The following is a 16,792-nucleotide window of genomic DNA, read 5'->3' as shown; positions in this document are numbered from 1 at the left end:
CTTTATTTTCATCATGGAGTAATCACCGGTGAAACTAAAGCTGACTGTAGTACAAGTACATTTTCCAAATCAATCAATTAATAGATCTAGAATATACATATATCCTGCATTGCCATTGGCCCTTTGCCAAAAGCAAAGCTAAATCATACGCTGGGCGGATACTAGAGGAGCGCCATCTCGCCGTGTACGTTCACTTTCGATCAGTGCTAACAACAACGAAACGGCCATTATCGATAAGAAAGGCGACTAGTCTAGACCTACAGAACCCGTGCTCCCCCTGATGGGCGAGACTAAGCGTTTTAACATATTTTGGACTAAAAAATTACATAAAAATTGAATATTTATAAGTTACTCACCAATCTGGAAACACCAACTTCGTCGCAAAGTGTATCTGAAAGGTAAGATTTCACTCGATTTCTTCTATTCAATTATTCGTATGTACGATGTGCAATGCGGTGTGCGTACAGAACTATGCTACAGGCATAAGTGTGCCGATGCGCATCAAATTTAGAGTACGCGTTACGGAACTAGGCCGGTCAAGAATGGGTCATTGACCTCAGCGAGGTACTTTTTGGGTTGGGTGTATACTAGCGCCCTTACGGTATGTGGGAAAAACTGCTCGCAAATGACGTCACCGTTAAAATGTAAAATTCTAATAGCTTTTTAAATCTTTGATGGATTCCCTAAAACCCCCACCAATATCATTTTAATTATTTGCTGCTATTTCTCCAATAAACTTTATATCAGTGTGAATTTCCCCTACTGAATTAAGTATAACACTTGGGATCCAAAGTGTGCTTCAAATTTGAATTGAGAAGGCCGTGCATGTAAGTCCAGGAAACAATAAGAAATACCAACTCAAGTGTTACCAATTTGGTGCAGAAGACCTACAATATCATTTAAAAATGTTACCCTTTCCATTAGTCAAACATAATTCCAATTTTCTTCTCAGAACCGTATTTAATCTACTGATTGCATGGAGGGGCTTTTTGAATTTTTTGGCATTGGGGTTTAAGACTGACCATTTATACCTCTGTCATTTTTACCTCTGCCATTATTACTGCTGTCATTTATACCTTCGTCATTTTTACCTTTGCCATTTTTACCTTTGCCATTTTTACCTCTGCCATTTTTACCTCTGCCATTTTTACCTTTGCCATTTTTACCTCTGCCATTTTTACTGCTGTCATTTATACCTTCGTCATTTTTACCTTTGCCATTTTTACCTTTGCCATTTTTAAAACCGAGCCGTTTTGTCAACTTTTTTGACATAGACTTTTCCTCCTACACAGTCAGACAGTCACAGACAGAGTTAGACCAAAAGCTTCGGACTCTGTTTTATTGGTTGTTCCACTGAACTCTGTTCGCTCCACTCACCAATTACAATACAGAGATCGAAGATCTAATTCGATCTGTACAGGGACTCAATGGCCATATGTTTATGTATCAAGTTCGGATAAACCAGGGAAGTGAAGTTGTGCAACAGCCGAAGAAAGTCACTGATTTTTTTTTGTCCTTTTAAGTTTATTTTTCCCCTTTTTGGTGCATTTCAGGCCAATATTCTTTATTTTGGTCCAGTTCGTTTCATACATTTTTATGAAATAAAGACAAAAATCGATGAGCCCTGTCTGGGGTATTTTGCATTTTTAACCCCCTAATGGTGGCTGTGTACGTACGTGGAGAAATTTAAAAAAATGTTAAAAAACTCCTCGAAGCAGACGGCTCCCAGCTGTCTAAGACAGAGTCAGAGACAGCTAGCCATCATGCACGCAGTTAGTGTGAGGACCGAGTAATAGTATTAGTACTAGTCCCCAGCAGGGCCATGTATTTTTTATCCCCCCCCCCCAATCCATGGCCACAGGGATTTGTAATTTTTATACAAGCTAACGTTAGACTACTACAAACTATTGTGCCAGGCCCAAGATGATTTTAATTGTTCAAATATTATGCTGGCAAAAATATAGACCTAGACCTACATTAACTTAAATAAAATGAAAACAGGTACTTAGACTAGATTTACTCCAGTTGAACTGTGGTCTATTCATGAATCATGCACCTAAAAATGCAATAAGTCAATGATAATATCTCAAGACTATACTCTACAAAGAGGACTACTCAATGGAAGAAGAATAATTCTCTCTTTTTTTTAGACCAAAACAGCAGATTCAGGTCTTTTTCAGGGTAAGAAATAAAAAAAAAATTATACAAAGACCTAGACACCTCTTTGACTTTATTTTATTAAAAATTTTATTTTATTTTGAAAATTAATACAGTTTGGCTTAATTAATTTTGGGGCATAGCCATAGGCACCCGGTACAGAGTGGATGAAAAATTTGAGTCTATTGATGAGGTGTAGTGAAGCAAGACCAAGTCTAACCCAGGACTCTTCTGTGTAATACTAAGCAGACATCGGGTACTCTCCAAAATGGGGTAGAACGGGGTCGCAATTTAGCACTCCAAATAAAAGGGGGAAAAATAAATTATATGGATGAAGGTCTATCGTGACACAGAATCTTGACATACAGGCACCAACTGGACCCTCAAAAAAGGAAAAGTTAGATCTCCATGTCGCGTTCGTCGCGCGGTATCGATCGGCCATTTGTTTTCAATTTTGAAAGAAGGAGAACGAACGAGACAGATATTTTGTCAAAAAAGGGTTGGAATCACATTTACTAATTTGTTTGTAGATGTGTGCAATTTCATGATCCTTGATTAGAAGGTGACAAGATTTTCTAATGTTTTTGACAATATTGTCACAAATGCAGAATAATTTTAAGGATCGGGGTAGACCCCTTTGTCAAATGATTGTCATATTTCTAATGCAAATACAAATATGTTCATATCTTCATGAGATATCTGGAAACAAGCTGTTTGAATTCATTGAGTTTTCGATGCAAAAATGAAGTAATTTTCCAATCAAGTTCAACTCAACAAAGCCAGTATATGTCCATCATATCTCAACAGAAATTTTCACTGGGTGACTTGTGCGGCGTAACATTGTGAGATACAAAGTATATTACTCAATGTCAGGACAAGACTTGTTAACAACATTCAACCTAGTAAAAAAATTGTCAGGCTCCATGTACGCCCCATTTCAAGGTGTAATGCTGAATTTGTACTAGATTTTCTGGATACTATTAGAATACTATTAAAACCTTCTTTTATATGTTTAGTCAGTTAATATCCACAGTAGATGTAAATTCATATGAATCAGGAAAAAAAATTACACAGGGACATGGAACAAAGTTGTCTGATATGAATTGTCTGATTTTAGAAAATAAAAAATATTACTCTGGCAACTCTACCTGTGGAATTTGAACAACCTGATAACTTATTTAGTTAGCTAGTGTGCAGCAGAAAAAAGGATAAAGTTTGAGAAAATTTTGACAAGCAACTTCAAGAGAGTTGGATGTGTATGTCAATATGATCATATGAATGCCAAGAATGTTGATGCTATGAAGGTGTGTGATATCCCACTCATACATCATCGATGAGAAGAGGTGCATAGACAGTATCTGAAATCGCTGATAATATGGGAGACAGCCTCCAAATATAATACTTGATTTGCAAAAGCATAAAAGAAACCAAAATTTTCCATCTAATATTTTGTCACACAGGTCAAAATCCAATTTGTTTTTGTGTATAGAGTATTATAGATGATAACAAAAGATGTTATGTAAACAAAAGTAGATTATGAATATTTTAAGTACATGGAGGAAAGGGGTAATTTTTAATAAGGAATCTGCTTATCACAATTTTTTGGCACCAATTTATCTCTCTCCCAAACAGGATGAAATTGAGAGGATATCACAGGACTGGAATTTATTTGCGCAGTCAATAGCAGGAAGAACAACGTGAGGTCATCAACTATCACCATGATTATCTACTCAACTCGGGAACAACAACAAGGAAGTTGTAGGTAAGTTGGCACTAGGTATACACCCATTTTGTTGACATTTGTCTCATATGAGGTATAAAATATATTACTCCATGTAGGTACAAGCTTTGTCAATAACATTCAAATAGTCCAAAATTTGTCAATCACCATGTATGCCACCATTTCAAGGTATATCACTGAACTATAACTAGATTTTCTGGATCATTTTAGAACACCTAACCTTGCTTGATGGGTTTAGTCATTTCATATCTAAAGTAGATCACGTAAATTCATTTGAATCAGGAAAGAATTAAACAGGGACTTGGGACAATATTGCCTGATATGAATTTTCTGTTTTTAGGGAATAAAATTTGTTTTGAAAATGATTATCTGGCAACCGTGGAATTTGAACAACTTGAAAAATTGTAAAATTAGCTTACAGTGTGAAAACAAAATTTAATCAAAGGATTAAGTTTGGACAAGTAATTTTAAGAAAGTTGGATGTATGTCAATATGATCATTTGAATACCAAGAATGTTGATGCTATGAAGATCCTCAGGTGTGATTTCCTACTCATACATCAACAATGAGTATAGGTGCACAGTCAGTATTGGAGACTCTCTGATGAATATGGGAGATGGTCTCCTAATCTGAAACTTGTTTTGCAAAAATTGAATAGAAACTACATCAACAGTAAGCCCATTTGGTTTTGTTTATATTGATAAAAACAGTATATTTTAAGTAGAAGATGAACGGGGTATTTTTTCATATGGAATCTGCTTATCACATTTTTATTTGGCAAAAATTTGTCTCTTCCCCAAACAGGAGATTGTTTCTGAGTTTTGATGAAATTGACAGAACATCACAGGACTGTCGGATTAATCGGCACAATCGATAGCAGGAAGAAACACTGATGTCATCAACCATGACCATGATTATCTACTTGGCCCAGGAACAACAACAAGGAAGTTTTAGGTAACTAAGTTGGCACTAGGTATACACCCACTTTGATGACATTGGTCACATATGAGGTACAAAGTATATTACTCTATGTAGGTATGAGCCTTTCAATAACATTCAATAGTCCAAAATTTGTAATGCTCCATATATGCCACCATATCAAGGTGTAGCACTGAATTTTAACTAGATTTTCTTGATACTGTAAGAACACCTAACCTTGCTTGATGGGTGTAGTCATTTCATATCTAAAGTAGATCAAGTAAATTCATTTGAATCAGGAAAGAATTACACATGGTCTTGGGACAATATTGCCTGATATGAATTTTCTTATTTTAGGAAATAAATTTTTTATTAAAAATGATTATCTGGCAACTCTACCCGTGGAATTTGAACAACTTGAGAAATTGTGAAGTTAGCTTTGTGTGAAAAAGAATTTTAATCAAAGGATAAAGTTTGGACAAGTAACTTTAAGAAAGTTGGATGTATGTCAATGTGATCATTTGAATGCCAAAAATGTTGATGCTATGAAGATCCTTCCTTTGGCAAGGTGACCAAGGTGTGTGATTTCCCACTCGTACACCAACAATCAGTAGAAGTGCACAGCCAGTATCTGTAAATCTCTGATAATATGGGAGGCAGTCTCCAAATATAAGACTTGATTTGCAAAAGCGTAAAAGAAACAAAATTTTTCCATCTAATATTTTGTCCCACAGGTCAAAATCCAATTTCTTTTTGTGTATGGATGATAACAAAAGGTGTTATGAAAACAAAAGTAGATTATGAATATCTTAAATACATGTAGAGAGATGAACAGGGTATTTTTTTTCATATGGAATCTGATTATCACATTTTTATTTGGCACCAATTTGTCTCTCCCAAACAGGAGATTGTCTCTGAGTTTTGATGAAATTGAGAGAACATCACTGGACTGTCGGATTTATCGGCGCAATCGATAGCAGGAAGAAAGCACTGTGATGTCATCAACCATGACCATGATTATCTACTCAGCCCAGGAACAACAACAAGGAAGTTGTAGGTAAGTTGGCACTAGGTATACACCCATTTTGTTGACATTTGTCTCATATGAGGTACAAAGTATATTACTCCATGTAGGTACAAGCTTTGTCAATAACATTCAAATAGTCCAAAATTTGTAATGCTCCATATATGCCACCATATCAAGGTGTAGTACTGAATTTTAAGTAGATTTTCAGGATACTGTAAGAACACCTAACCTTGCTTGATGGGTGTAGTCATTTCATATCTAAAGTAGATCAAGTAAATTCATTTGAATCAGGAAAGAATTAAACATGGACTTGGGACAATATTGCCTGATATGAATTTTCTTATTTTAGGGAATAAATTTTTTATTAAAAATGATTATCTGGCAACTCTACCTGTGGAATTTGAACAACGTGAAAAATTGTGAAGTGAGCTTACTAGTGTGAAATAGAATTTTAATCAAAGGATAAAGTTTGGACAAGTAGCTTGAAGAAAGTTGGATGTATATCATTATGATCATTTGAATGCCAAGAATGTTGATGCTATGAGGATCCTCCCTTTGGCAAGGTGAACAAGGTGTGTGATATCCCACTCATACATCAACAATGAGTAGAAGTGCACAGCCAGTATCTGAAAATCTCTGATAATATGGGAGGCAGTCTCCAAATATAAGACTTGATTTGCAAAAGCGTAAAAGAAACAAAATTTTTCCATCTAATATTTTGTCCCACAGTGGCACAGGTCAAAATCCAATTTCTTTTTGTGTATAGATGATAACAAAAGATGTTCTGAAAACAAAAGTATATTATGAATATTTTAAGTACATGTAGAGAGATGAACATGGTATTTTTTTCATAAGGTATCTGCTTATCACATTTTTATTTGGCACCAATTTGTCTCTCTCCCGAACAGGAGATTGTCTCTGAGTTTTGATGAAATTGACAGAACATCACAGGACTGGAATTAGCGCAATCAATAGCAGGAAGAAAGCACTGTGATGTCATCAACCATGACCATGATTATCTACTCAGCCCAGGAACAACAACAAGGAAGTTTTAGGTAACTAAGTTGGCACTAGGTATACACCCACTTTGTTGACATTGGTCTCATATGAGGTACAAAGTATATTACTCCATGTAGGTATGAGCCTTGTCAACAACATTCAATAGTCCAAAATGTGTAATGCTCCATGCTCATCACCATATCAAGGTGTAGTACTGAATTTTAAATAGATTTTCTGGATACTGTAAGAACACCTAACCTTGTTTTTAAAGTAATTTCATATCTAGTCTAATGCCATTCTGTCCAACATTTTGTCTAACAACCATTTGGTCCAATAACCATTTGGTCTAATAATTACTTTGTCTAATCACCAGTTTGTTTATGGCCATTTCGTCTCATAACCAGTTGGTCTAATATTCATTTTTTAGTCCAATTACACCAAATGGTACATGGACTAAATGGCTATTGGGCCAACTGGTTATTAGATGGAATGGTGAGTGGACTAAATGGCAATTAGACCATATGGATAGTGGACAAACTGGCATTAGGCCAATTGAACATAAACCCTTACTGTTATTGGTGTGTATAAAAAAATGTCATACATTTCATTTTTTCATTATTTTGCCTTGTACGCCTACTTGCTGTATTTAGATGAATGATTATGCCATACTGTGATTTATATCACGTTGAGACAAATAGAAAAAATATATATATTTTTTTTTTTAAATACAAAAGCGTATTTTTAAAAGAAAAAACGTACTGTCGTATTTTGGCTGCACAAACGTACTAAATACGCCAAAAATGTACTGGTTTGTAGCTCTGGAGGTGTGATACAATTTTTGTATTTGGTTTAATACAAGTATAGATGAAAAGTGAAATTTGACAGATTTGATCAATGTTGCATGGATTAGGCCCGTTTCGGGTACACGTGTACACGCACGGTCAAGTCAGTGCACGTGTACTAAATTCCATCATCGTGTACACGGTAGCATCATTTTCTGCATAAAGCTTGCATGGGAGTGTAAAGTCAGTGAACATGCTCACAGCCTCACCTTAATTCTTAGTTCTCAGACACTGTACATGTTTTAATCACTAATATGTCAATATATTTCAATTAACCTAGAGTTTACTTCCAAAATCGCTGATTTAATCCACATTCATTATGGAGACTCAAGTTTTTGTACCACGAAATGGGTCTGCTCCGGTCTCGAAAGCTAGCTCGAAAGCGTTGTTCAATCACACTCAGAGCCAATTTGAGAATCACCAATTGCGACAGCGATCATTGCTGCAGTTACGTGTTGATACGCTCGTACACATGTGCCACAAGCCTACGAAGGAACGCTCCTCAAATTGGCAATAAAATAATGAAAATCAATCGATAACTTCAGTTACACTTAATTCTGCAGCGATCTGTGCATGCATGTACGGTACATACAGTATGCAAAATGCGCATCCAACGAACGTTGGCGCTAGCTAGGGCCCTGCACTCATTTTCTTTTGCATTCTTTATTAATTCAATGCGCTGCTAAGCTGAGTAAACTTTTTAATTGCACCAATTTTTGTGGATTGATACTTCTAACTTCTCAGGTAAGCTTTAAAACCGCGACTTAGGCTATATAGAGACCCCTTTTTATATTATATTGACATGTTGATGCGGGTCCGTGTCGAAATGTCGGAAACACTGAAAACATAAGACGCTCGCAGTGTTTACAACGTGTACATGAACGAAAAACACACCATGTACATGTGCATCAAAAATGGACTTTCAAAACGGGCCTAGCATGGATCTACTAAAACTTTGTCTTTTTTCTAATTTACAAATAGTTCACACTTTCAGTTTAGAACCTGTAGTTTATTTTCTGTTGACGGCTTAAAAAAGGAAATTACCAATGAGAATGATTAAACAAATTATGTAGACAATTGAAATCCGACAGATATGAACAAGCATTGCTTGTACTGACCAGAATTAAAAATCAATAAAACTGCATGGTTGCATGAGATTCAGGGGAGGGGTAGGGGAGGAGACCCTTACTAAAATTAAATTTGCCATTTTTTCTTTTTCTTCGGGGGGGGGGGGGTTGCAGAAGGAAAAGGTTTAAAAAGTAAATATAAAAGAAAAAAATCCATGTGTAAAGTATGCATAGGAATACATGTAGCTGCTATGCCCCCCCCCCCCCCTGAGTAAGTAAAACATACATTTCTTATCTTTTGATCAGTTAAAATGTGAAGTATTATGAAACTTTTATGATTTTAAAAGCCTTACATATCAGTACCAAGAAAATTATGCATTTGAAAATCATATAGCAATGGTACATGTGTAATGTCAATTGCCGACAAGTAATAAAATGTTCAAATCAAAGAAAAGGAATTAAGAAAAAGAAAAAGTTTTTTCATTGAAATGTTCCATGTGTTATCTCTATGGCAAATTTAAGTGTAACGTCAGTTACCAGCATGGTCGTGGAAAAATTATCATACATAGCCCCCAAAAGACTATAACAAATTATTTAATATTTTGACACATCTTAACCTAGTAACAAAGGTATATTTACATCCAACTTATTACTCTATCTACTCAAGGACATGAATTTTACTGAACACCCTGAAATTGCATGTCCTTATTGCGTAACTTAAGTTACCGACACATTTTTGCTTGCTGATGCGTAACAAATGTGGTTGCATTGAAAAACTTAGTATCAGAGTATACAGCAAGGTTCACTTTATGAACTCTATCAAAAGCAAACTCCCATCATTTGTTGTTTTAGAGATGCATGCAATGAAATGTGTATAAAATTGTGCCGTGTAATGTTAGTTACCGTGAAAATGCCCCTAGCAAGTTATCTTGGCCGTAGGGCTCAACGGGTTAATGATAATCTATAAATTTATTCACCAAACCTAGTCTGACCTAGCAACAGCCCTAAACCATGCATATGTTGAGGATGATGGTGTCAAAGGTCATCTAGGGGTCTAAAGGCGGGCAACACTCTTTCAAGTTTTTGTTCAACTTACTCACATTACTTGTACTTTATATCTGCATCAATTGTGTTTATGGCAACTTTATGCTGGGTTAAAAAAATTGTTTGGTTATACCACACGTGTGTTCTTGAGGATGATAAGGTCAATAGTGATTTAGCGGTCAAAAGATTATATTGCATGTATTTTATTGATCACTAAATCAGGCGAGACTCGTGGTTTGTGAATCAGCTTGTATGTTTACTAATTAATGCTTTTGCCCCTTTTCTTTTTCCCTAGATCAAGTCTTGAAGATCAAGATTTGCAGCTCAAGATCAAGAACAGAACCTCAGAGATTAAGATCAGATGTGTTCCGAGTCAAGATAGAGATCACAAGACCAGGAGAACAACCTTCATTGCTGAAGTTCTCATCTGAAGTAAAAAGTGTAATTGATAAATGTCACAATTTTCCTGGTTTCCCAGATGAGTATCATGTTTTTATGAATTTTCAAATTAGCTGGCTTTAAAATTAGTCATTGTGTTTTTCACTGACCTGGGACCGGTGAAGAAAGAGTTGCGACACTTGTGACACAAGTCAGAATATCAATCGCAAGTCTCAAGTGCATGCTGTTGATTGGTTGATAATCAAGTTGCGTTTGATTTTGAGAGTTGTGTTTGATTGCAACTCATTCCCCAATGCCTTGGGCCATTGAACTCTTTGATGTTATTCTCACAAATAGTATTGGGATTACATGCGTTAAAACGTGAAAAAACAAATTCCAGGTTACGTTATTTTTATTTTGTTATTATTATCATTATTACATGGAAATAACTCACATATTTATCGCTGGGCAATATTTTTTGCCATGTTTTCTTTGCAAATTTTTGTTATAGCTTTCTATCTGTAATAGTTTTGTGACACAGCAGTCATAGCCAAAACATAGCTAGAGAAAGAAATTACCAAAAGTTCAAGGGTTGTAAGTTTTTGTTCATTTAAGATTCAAATTCATTATTTTGAAACCAAGAAAGTATTTAATATTTTCTACATTCCGACTCATGTAATCCCAACCCCGCTCAAATTGTCTGATGTGACAGAATTCAGGTCTGTGAGAAGTTAATGAAACTTATGTTTAGACTTATTTTCAAAGCCTGCTTTATCTGAGTTTTTCTTCAGAAAATACTCAACTGGCAAGTGACGACAGTGCATAAAACTTCATTGTGTTTTGTAGTTTAATAAAAGGGCTTTTTATTAGTATACCGTTTGTCAATTTCACTTTTTGCTTCGGATGGAGTCTACAAAGAATAACAAACAAGGAAATTGAAATGGAATATGCAGAAACCATGGTAAGACAATTGCAAAAACATAGATTTAGTACAGTGTTTCCACAGCTAAAAAACAGATTTGCTGGAAATGAATAACCTGGAATTTTGAAGTTTATTTTTTTTTAAATAGATGGTACATGGCCCTGCATGAACCAGGCCTAATGACCAAAATTCAAGGGCCTGTATTCTGAAGTCAGACCATGGTCTAACTCTGTGCTAAAATTATGGGAAGCCAAATGTGTCAACATTTTTATTAAGTTGTATGTTTCTTATATTTACTGTGCTCTTTCCTGATTCTTCAATGGTAAAGACAATCATCTATTTATACTTCCTAGACAATTATGAATGATTTGAGAGCCAATGAGCTGAAATATGATATCTCTACTGTAAGTGATTCATGTAACAATTGGCTATCCATACTTAAACCACAACTTTAAACTTGAGTTTAAGTTAAACCCGACTTCAAAATGCACCCCAAGGAGTCTTAAGGGCTCCTTTTTTTTTACACACTTAAAATGGGGACAAAATCACGAATAAAGAGCGAGCAGAAAAAGAATTTGAGCTATATAATGAGGAAAATTATTGTGAGTTTAGATTTTTAGAGTTTTGGGATATTTATTTATGTTTCTCAAAATTACCAAGAGATAATAAATTTCCCAGAATTCAGGAAATTTCCTAAGGGTGGAAACACTGGATTAGTATACAATAATCAACCACTTTTGACCTGCAAACATGGGTGATAAGCATGACGCTACGTACTAGAATCCCATCCTGTCATGCGTTGCAATGCAAGAAGAGTTTATCAAAATTACCAAATCAGAAGAAAAACGGTGTAGTTTTCATTCTTTCACAAAAATCAAATATTTGTGGCATTATTTAGGGTGAGGAAATCATCACAAAAAAATTGTTTAGAATACTCCAAGATCAAAGGAGGATTACTTGTTTTGATAAATCTGTATGAGCATGGTGTCCTTAATTGTAATGACCGTTAGTCACCTCTGCTGTCTACCGCGCTCTGCAACAAAAATTGGTATGCATGTCACCTACAATGTTACCTACAGACTGTACACTTAATTTTGATTATTAATCATTAAGCTTTATATTTATGCATAAATTAGATGCTCTAATTATTCAAATACAGCTCCAAACTTTTGTTTCTGGATGCTTTGTGGGATTCTTATCAGACTTTCCTTTGAAAACGAAATTGTGAAGTTTATAATTTTTAAAATTTCCTATTTATTTCAATCATTTTTAAAATTTATTTTGTTTTTCAAAATTGCTGATGATACTATTTCAATCTTAAATAACATGATTTTGATTTAAGCATTTGAAGCAGAAAATACTGAAACATTCATAAATCTAAGTTTTAAGATTTGAGTATTCATTAAATTGAAAATTTATGAATCGACTGAAAACGTCTACCTAACACGGGAGATTTCCATTACGGTATGTACCGGTAAATGAAAGTGAATGAACTAAATGCCAGCTACTTATGAACCCAGTGTTTAAATATGTTTTGATTACTTTTGCGTAGATCCAAGGAGCAGGTCCAAGCTATTATCTCTTTGCTGGCATACTATGTAGGACATGATTATTACTAGGAGTAAAAAAATTGATATGTGCATAAGGTTGGAAATTATTTCAATTATCATGAAGTTTATAATTATTAATATGTGGGTTATTATGCCTAGTAGTTTTTTGTGAAGTTAACTTAATTTGCTACCTTCTCTTGATAAAGTTAAGGCCCTGACACATCCTTCTGTGCAAACCTTGCAGGTAAGTTGTGGGCAGTCGGTAGAGCGGGGGACTCGTATTCCGGTGACCCGGGTTCGATTCCCACTTGGTGCGCTAGTGCCCTTTGGTAAGGCATTAATCCTCAGTACCAGGTCCTTCGGAGGGGACCTTAAGCCATCGGTCCTCTGGTTGCTTGCTTACAAGCATTCATGCTTTCTTAGCAATCAGGTAAAAAAAATCACCACCAATCAATCTCCTGCAACAAAATGCTTTCTTTGTTGGAAAATCAGACTTTGTTGCACTCTTGTAGGCAACTGTGTGCGAGATACTGTTAATGCAGGCTACCTACAGATAGCAAAAAGATACCGCAAGCTACATGTAAGGCATGAAGGGAACGATGTGACAAGACCTTTTAATGGTAATTGTTGGGGGGGGGGGTAGTGTATGTTGACTATTTCTGCAAAAGTGGATCCAAAGGTTTTCCAGAGTTTTTGCCTCTTGAGTTTTATCTCTGGTTTTTTACCCTGGAGCTACTTGTCGTAGAATTGTATACCCCCCCCCTCCCCCATTTTCTTTGCAATACTTTATATATACTTATTTCCCATGAATAATGTTGATATGTTCTGTCCAATCTAATGATATGTAAATTTTCATTTTCATTTTCATTTTTTATCTAAATTATAGATAACGGGTATTTCAAATGCACAGTATAGGGAAGTTTGTTATTAACCTATAAAATTCAATCAATATATTACAGAAGATATTGTCATGCATTCAAAGGTCACAGATGACAAATATGTTATTTAAATATCATGTTCATGCAACCACTGAAGAACTGTTTGAGGGATCAACTTCATTTAGATTGGAGTGGCAAGAATCTGATTAGATTTGGAGTCAATATGTACCAGAAATATGTTTGTTCCCATGATAAAGAACCATGTAAGGGTTCAACTTCAAAATTGGCTTGTGTATGCATGCGGGTGTAACAAAATAATTGAATACTTGTTTCATGTATTCATATCAGAAGCACAGTGATTTGGGGTTATGAGGTCAAAAGTCACAGAGGTCATTTTGAACTTTTTTTTTTTTTTCAATAAGTAAAGAACCATTTGAGGGTTATTGTATGCCCAAAAATATTTCTTTCTCACAAAAACTGAAGATGTTTTAATACTTTAATTTCAACTTATATGGATGCGAGTGAGGATCTGTTTTGATTATTTTAGTCACAAGGTCAAATGTCCTGGAGGCCATTATTTGAAATTATGAAATATGTATTTCAATGGCAGAGGCATTATTTTACTGTATGCAATTGAGAGTTGATTTAGTTTATTTCAATGTTCTCATAGTCTCAGTAATGTATGGTGCCAGTTATGTTTATATAGGTATTAGATGCTTCAAAAGTTTATGACTCCTAGAGAAACAATTCTGGGAAAAGTTTCATGAATTGTTAAATAACACTCAAATCTTGCATACATGTAAGTGTTTAATGCACAGCCCCATCTTCAGTAGAGTTCGTCCTGTTTGGGAGATCTAACCAATATGGCGATACCTTAATTTTCACATGCAAATGAAAATTTTAGAGCATATTGAGACATTCTCAAATTTTTGTGAAACCCCTCTTTAATTTGTCTATTACCTGTATGTAAAATAGTTTTGACCTGCCCGACATGTACTGTATATTAGGGACAGTGATTTTCTGTTTAATACCTGTAAATCAAAATGGAAGATTATTTTTGTTTGTCTTCTTTTCATGTGATATTTCATTGAGTTTACCTTTGCAAACTGAATTCATGCCTTTGCTTTGTACAAACACAGAATCTCCATTTTAAATCAAGTTTGAAACAGAATTGTAGGTTTTCAGAAACGGAAATGACCATGTTTTGAAATGGAAAATCTCTGTCCCTGCCCATAGTCTTTGATTGTACTATATGCTTGCTTTGTATTCATGATTTTTGTTATTTCTTGAAAAAGAATGTAAGACCAGCAGCCCAGAAGATTCATTCAATATACGGACCATAGCAGTTGACCCCAATCGATGGTGGTAGGCCCTAAACCTTGCAAACATGGCTTCCTGTCTGGTTTGAGCTGGGATCTTCCTGCCAGAATCACACAATTAGCGACATCACTACCAAGAGATATATTTTTCAGTGTGCAGAGAAGGGCATTGGACACTGTTGTGCATGGTATACAACTTGCCACAATGTAAGTGCTTTAATAATGATTTCAATGATATTTTTGTAGCCTTAAGTATGTGAGACAATGCAATCAGTTTTCCAGTTTATGTACTGAGGGCAATAACTTTTGTGAAAATATTGGGCAGCAATTTTCCCCATATCAGGATTTTTTTCTCTTTTCTTTTAATGATTGTAATCCCTTCTCTTTACCTTTACTGTTTTTTCCCCCATTTATTTATCTTTTTGTTGGCTGTACAAGGTATGTCAATCCATTGATAGTCCTTTTTTATATACCTCCCAGTACTATTTGTTCTAGCTGTTGCTCTAACTTTCTTTTTGTTTCACATTGCTGCAACATGATATCTGCCATGACTGATTTAGTAACGTGCTAAGAAGATAAACAATTTTTATAAGAAATTTTTATATACAGACATTGATTTTTTTAATTGCAGAGCAATGATAGAGCAATGTGAATGATTTTGCAATATATATTCTCTTTTCTGTATGTGTTATTTTTTTGGGTCAGACTAATTTGAATAAATATTTCAAACTTTATCACAGTCATTTCACCATGTACGTACATAAACCTCATGTTTGCTGAGTGTGTATCCATCATGTATTCACAGAATGTGAAGAGATATTGTGGACTGCACGAATGTTAAGATATGTGATGATCAAGGTAGATTCTCAATATAGGTTTGTCTGCCCAAATCTTCAACTTCGGATTTAAAATTTTCACCCATTTTTATGAGGGTTGTACACTTCAATGAGTTTTTTCCACAATGTGTAAAAAAAAAATGCTCCTTCAATCAGAGCAATATAAGTAAGTCTGGAATCTTGTTTCAGAAGTGGAATGTCAAACTTTTATTTCTAGAGCCTTCCCAGAGTAGTGTTTCAAGTTGACCCCTATTGATATTTGAAATATTGATGGAGCAGTGTTGTCAATATGGCTTTGGAGCTTGGTGCCATTGGTCAAGATCGATGAAAAACTGGTTTGCACTCCAAATCGACGCAGATAATCATTTGTTCTGCACAAAGAGAAGAGAGAGGAACTGGCGATGTGTGTTTGAAGAGAGTACTGCTGTCTTCCTGAAAGTAGTTTCAGTTGCATATGACATCTTTATATTTGGTGTTTGGAATCTGGTTATGTTGTGATGATCTTCATGTACTATCTGACCACAAGGAATGGTGTTCCTTTCAGCTTACGCATGATATCCAGCTCTTCAAAACCTCATGCACTTCTTGGACTCACAGATGCTGATCTCTTGTGAGAGTGTTGGCCTCTTTGTGATGGCATTAGAGGAATTCTCATCGGATCTAGTTCCAGTTGGTCAATTTTGTCTTTTCCAGCCATTTGACATTTTCCTGTGTTTATTGGATTTCCCATTTATTTGACTCTGATGAAATGAAAGGCAATGTGAAGTCTTGGTATTACAGAGTCAGAGTCAATAAAGACTATTTTTTGCTCCTCATGCATGCCTATATTGTCACCAAAAGGGAAGCTACATACATCTGATACATTTTCTGACTTAGTCAGTAACTCTAGCTATTAAACCACATTGCACTTGTTTGAATTCTGATAAAGCAGATTCTTAAAGTCTTTGTCAACATGTGTCCAGGAGGAAACACTCTTTGGAATGAAATTTGAATAGATTTCCTGTTCAGAGGAAATTTCATCACATTCAGGTATTCAGAAATGTAATCCCTTAAAGTGAGGGGAAATTATTTTATTTCACCCTATATATAGCCCAGGCTATTTTAAAATTACATA

At 35.2% G+C, this 16,792-nt stretch overlaps 1 long non-coding RNA gene across 1 annotated transcript; it reads left to right on the top strand.

The window, feature by feature from the left end:
* Positions 1-3,793: 3,793 nt before the first annotated feature.
* LOC135154774 (uncharacterized) lies at positions 3,794-16,792 on the top strand. The gene is made up of 5 exons (XR_010294215.1): positions 3,794-3,919; positions 4,703-4,852; positions 5,721-5,873; positions 6,752-6,898; positions 10,091-16,792. It is a non-coding gene; the product is annotated as an uncharacterized LOC135154774 (long non-coding RNA).

Source organism: Lytechinus pictus, chromosome 7 (assembly GCF_037042905.1).
Source record: "Lytechinus pictus isolate F3 Inbred chromosome 7, Lp3.0, whole genome shotgun sequence".
Lineage (NCBI taxonomy): Eukaryota > Metazoa > Echinodermata > Echinoidea > Temnopleuroida > Toxopneustidae > Lytechinus > Lytechinus pictus.
The sequence above is the reverse complement of the archived record's forward strand: the minus strand, read 5'-3'. Positions and strand labels throughout refer to the sequence as shown.